Source organism: Leptidea sinapis, chromosome 38 (assembly GCF_905404315.1).
Source record: "Leptidea sinapis chromosome 38, ilLepSina1.1, whole genome shotgun sequence".
In the NCBI taxonomy this organism is placed as follows: domain Eukaryota; kingdom Metazoa; phylum Arthropoda; class Insecta; order Lepidoptera; family Pieridae; genus Leptidea; species Leptidea sinapis.
In genome coordinates this window covers 6,355,135-6,361,134 of record NC_066302.1, presented here as the reverse complement: position 1 = coordinate 6,361,134, position 6,000 = coordinate 6,355,135, and positions in this window count along the sequence as shown.

Genomic DNA, 6,000 nt, shown 5'->3' with positions numbered 1-6,000 from the left:
AGCCGGGAACTCTTATTGCTCAAGGTCGCTGGCATTTAGTGTCACCTTAATCTCACATGACGTAACATACCACCTGTACCTATCGTATGTTAAGACACATGTGTCACTGTGAAATAGAGTATTACTAATTTACGTATCAAAAATGCACGTTTTGTCCTCAAGAGAAAGTTGAAATCAATTCGATGTCGACCTACTTAAAATGGGTGATTATCTGTTACTATAATGTGACGTCTGTTTGTTACGAAAATAAAAAAACATTCACAAAACTAGTACTTAGTTATTTTTTTTTATGAAAATAAGCCATCATCAGCAATACCATAATCCGACCTTCAATCTGGCTTTTTTTTATGTCATGGCATAAGGGACAAGACCAGCAGGCCGTTCAGCTGATGATAATTGATACACCCTGACAATGGAGAGCCGCTTAGGATTTCATGAAGAACCCAAAAATTCTGAGTGGCATTACAATTGCGCTCGTCACCTTGAGACATAAGATGTTAAGTCTCATTTGGCCAGTAATTTCAAGCTACGGCGCCCTTTTGACCGAAACAAAGTAATGTTTACACATAGCTGCTTCACGGCAGAAATAGGCGTCGTTGTGGTACCCATAATTTAGCCGGTATTCTGAGCAAAGGAGCCTGCCACTGGTAAACCGTTATCATAAAAATATAACCTTAAAGAGTATATCGAATGAAAATGTGCGTGACGATGCTCGTAAGATAGTCGAGTTAAAGTAGTTACAAGTCACGTAGGTACTTGCAATCAATAATACCAACGTAAGTAAACACTAAACAATTCCTTGTGTTTTTTTAAAGTGATAAGCGGGACTTCTTCATCTTGTATGCTTCGTTCAACTCTCAGGTTGTGGCTTCACCTACAGAGCACAGGCACAGAACGCCGGAGGTCGAGGGTTCGAGACCCGCATCGTTCATAAAATTTTGTTTTTCAAATTTTATTTGTGTAAGTAAACACTATTCATTATACTGGTTCGGTTCTATTTAAGAGGAGTGCACCTCCTCATAAATATCACCTGATGAGGACTGCAACATCTTCAAGCGGTCTTGGAGATGCATTCACGTTACAGATCGAGAGTATATTGTTAGCAAGGCCCTAGCACTATACAGTTATAGTAAAACTGAATAATTTTGTCTTCCTAAGATTGCTTAGCGGTCGTGTAAATCGTGTGTATGTGTGCGTGCCTCTATTCGGGAGCTCTAGAATGAAGTTACAGGACTATACTGTGGCTCTAGTATCAGAAATATTGTGACCCATGGACACACACAGAATTCTATAAAATTGCTCTTATAAGTCTCATTATGCTAGCTGACAATATTTTAATATTTTAGTTTATCGCAATAATGTTATAATTTTATGAAACAAGTCATCTATAATCTTTATACATCCATTTTTATATTAACTACTAAAAAGGTAATGTAAACAAAACTTCTATGAACCCGACGTTTATGAGTTTGTTTTGTTATAAATTGTTCACGTTATAAAGGAAACATTTTATTTTATCTATAAAATTTGCTTCTTCTGCCATTTTTATCTGGCTCTCAAGTAAAGTTAGTCACTTAAAGTTAAGTATTCGTACCAAACTTCAGGAAAAAATCATTAAAAAGTTAATTGGAAAAATGCAAGATATATTCCTGATACCATGATGATTACAACATTTTTATTCCAATTATTGCGCAGTATATATCATAAATAGTATGATAATATTATATATATCATCACTACATAGTGCAAAACAAAGTCGCTTTTTCTGTCCCCATATCACTATAGTATGCTTAAATCTTTAAAACTACGCAACGGATTTTGATGCGTTTTTTTAATAGATAGAGTGATTAATGAGGAAGGTTTATATGTATAATAACATCCATTAAATAGTGAAGAAATACTGTTATTTTTGAGGTTGCTAATGTGATGTCGTAAATAATTTCATTTTTTCCGCTTACATTGCAAACTTATATCATCAAAATAATGTACTAAGTATTTGTACACATTGAAAAGGTCTACAGAAAACTCCACTATGGTATATGTCTATCTCTTATGGATATCCCACAATAACATTTTTTGTCATTTACTTTTTACGACAAGTAATGGTTAATTTTCGAAGCTATTTTAACCAATACAGCATTAAGCCTTATCTAATTAAATACCTTAAATACATTGTTGATTTAATATAGATTATATATGGCCCTTTACAGCATTTTTTCAGTGAATGACATAGGCTATATATTTTATACCCGTGCGAAGCCGGAGCAGGCCACTAGTATATTATAATAATCAATATGGAGACTGCGCCAAATATTAGGTATGAAGTGTCCAGGAGAAGCATTCATATTAGAACCTTGATATTTAGGTATGGTTGGAGTTATAACCATTCAAGCACACCAACTGGCATTTTTTACTTAAAATGGGCCATCTTTGCTGGATTCCAACAATTTTATCGATTTCTAAATGTAATGAAGCATTCTCCTGTACTGGCAGCTGTTCCAGCGGTAAAGGCGAGAAGAGCGGAAAAATTTGCACGCGTAGTTTTATAAAATCAACCCAAAATGGTGGCAAATTGGACCCATCTCATATTTGCCGGGTAATGTACATAATATAAACATTCTGAGAACAACGTAATGCATTAAAATTGTACCTATGTTAAAACATACAATTACCGAATACAAGTACCGAAACAATTCACAAAATGTCTTTGCTGGGTTGAAACTAAATGATTTATTTCTTCAACATATTACTTTTACAATTTTGCTACTTACCATTTCCAGCGTGATTTGGGTGGAAAAAATTTGTGGAAATCATTTTGCGTGCTCAATATTTATTGTAGAACTATTTTTTATTTTATCGCAAAACTATGCCGACCATTACTTAAGTGACAGCCAGTTTCAACTATGCCAAGAGACTATCCTGCATTCTATTTGTAAGAGGAATTTTGCAGAATGTTTTGGTAAAAAGGCATAAAATGCTTTAATTTTTTTACAAAATTATTTCCTTTACAATTATTTTTGATGTCATTTCTAATACTACTAGCGCTTCGGAGACAAATGGCGGTCCAATAAACTTTCCCAGCATAATTTTTTTGCGCTCTTTTTAATAAAATATGCAATATTATACTGTCATTGTTATTGCTATACATTAATGATAATCTAGTCCCAGTCTGTACGATCACTAAGATATTTAGCTGTGGAGTAGTAATATTACGTCAGAGCCATTTTATAATAAAACATTTAAATTTATTCATGGATAATCCCTGAACAGTGGCTGGGACTTTATCATAAAAGTGTATACATTTACCCTTAAAGCTATATTATGTATCTTATGAAGCCTACTAGAATTAGTTACACCTGTCCTGTACTGTTTCGCCCTGTACTTTCCCCGGGGTACCGGCTCTACCAGAGTCGGAGAATCCCTCCCGCTCACAGAACCGCGCATGACCGAGGACCATCGAGGCAGTAACACCACGGCACCCCGCTCCGCGCTCAACGTGGACTTTTGCAATATCAGGGGAATTCACTCCAAATTAAACGCCGTCCACCACCACCTTGAGACGGCGCAGCCTGCCTTGTGTTTCCTTATGGAGACGCAGATATCTCGACCTAGCGATACGTCATATTTAACATACCCCGGTTACAAAATTGAGAATAATTTTTTGCCTCATGCCGGGGTATGTGTGTACGTTACGGAGAATACCTGCTGTCGCCGTCTCGGCAATTTTGAGGGTAGGGACCTGTCTACTCTCTGACTCCGCGTAGATTTAGAGGACCGCGTCCGCATCTATGCGTGTGTCTACAGATCCCATAGTGGTAACGCAGAAACCGATCATCTCATGGGCTGCGTTCAAGCGGCAATTGACGACGTGCTTGCACAGATCCCTTCCGCTGAAATCGTAGTCTTGGGTGATTTCAACGGGCACAATGCCGAATGGTTTGGATCACGTACCACAGACTACGCAGGCCGATCTGTGCATAGTTTCGCATTGACGTATGGTCTGTCCCAATTGATTGAGTCGCCAACGCGGCTCCCGGTTGTGGATAGCCATATGTCGTCCTTATTGGATCTTCTACTGACTACACATCCCGATACTTACCAGGTCTCTGTCGATGCCCCCTCTGTAGACTGGTACCTGCGCCATTGCAGTAGCCGATGTGATACTGCAGGGCATGAATATTTTTATACCAAGCTCTGTAGTACCGATCGGTGACCGATCACAGCCCTGGTTCGATGCGTCAGTTAAAGCAGCATCTAACTGCAAAAAACAAGCGTATCGAACTTGGGTTGCGGCGCTGGGCTCAAAGGATCCGAACTGCAAAGTTCTAAAGAGGAAATATAACCGTGCCTCCAGATTTTTTAAGCGGCAAATCGCCCGTGCAAAGTCAAAGCATGTCGTCAAAATCGGCGAGCAGCTTTCTAATTACCCGACTGGAACACGCAAGTTCTGGTCGTTGTCGAAAGCTGCTCTTGGTAACTTCTACCAGCCGTCCATGCCGCCGTTGCACATGAGGAATGACACCCTGGCCCATACAGAAAAAGAGAAAGCCGACTCTTGACGACAACGGACAAACACCGCCGACCATCCCGCGGTGTCAGAGCTCTATGCCTGAAGTACAGTTCAGACAGAAAACTGTTAGGCGAGCTCTGTTTTCGTTGGACGTCAGGAAGTCGAGCGGGCCGGATGGCATTTCTCCAATCGTGCTTAGAACGTGTGCCCCTGAGTTGACGGCGGTGCTAACGCGTTTATTCCGGTACTCTTATTCCAAAGGCGTAGTCCCTGACTCATGGAAGTCAGCCCTTGTCCATCCGATCCAAAAAAAAGGAGACAGTTCGGATCCGACAAACTACAGGCCTATTGCTATTACCTCCCTGCTCTCCAAAATCATGGAGAACATAATTAGCCGCCAGCTCTTGGTATACCTGGAGGGTCACCAGATGATCAACGACCGACAGTACGGCTTTCGCCATGGTCGGTCGGCAGGTGATCTTCTGGTATATCTGGATAGGCGGTGGCTATTGAAAGCAAGGGGGAAGGCCTGGCAGTTAGCCTGGATATAGCGAAGGCCTTTGATCGGGTATGGCACAAGGCGCTCCTCTCAAAACTTTCATCGTTTGGGCTTCCCGAGAGCTTATGCAAGTGGACCTGCAGCTTCCTCACTGGGCGCAGCATACAGGTCGTTGTCGACGGAGATCGCTCGAACCCAAAGCCCGTGAACGCTGGAGTGCCCCAAGGCTGTGTGCTATCTCCCACGCTGTTTCTTGTGCATATCAATGATATGTTTGACACCTCCAACATTCATTGCTATGCAGACGACAGCACTGGTGATGCCGTATACACGGGCCATGCAGGTCTCTCTCGGGACATCGTCAACCAGTGCCGGGAGAAACTTGTGTCTTCTATCGAATCCTCTCTCGAGAATGTCGCGGAATGGGGTAAGTTGAACCTTGTCCAACTTAACCCCCAGAAGGAGAGGGCAAAGCCAAATTGGCTTCGAAGAAGCTGGGCGTCATCAATAGAGCACGGCAATACTTCAAGCCGGCCCACATTATAACGCTGTACAATGCGCAGGTCCGGCCATACTTGGAGTATTGCTGTCATCTCTGGTCTGGCGCACCCCCGTATCAGCTCGACCCATTTCAAAAAAACGCGCATACTCCTTCCTTAAAGGCCGGCAACCCTCCTTTGATTCCTCTGGTGTTGCAAGAGATTGTGGGCGGCGGTTATCACTTAACACCAGGTGACCCGTACGCTCGTTTGTCCTCCTATTCCATAAAAAAAAATTAGTTATAAGCAATCCCTTATTTCAAGTGTTATAATATAAGAGCAAAAAGATGGCGATTTTTGTGAACGTATATTAAATTTTCATAAATGTACAGACAATGAACAGTCAGTTTGAGACTGCACTGTTTACCTCGTCATCAATATCTGCACGTCGCTTCACTTTAAAAATAAGTGAAGCATCATCAGCAAACAAAATAATATCATGGCTATCATCT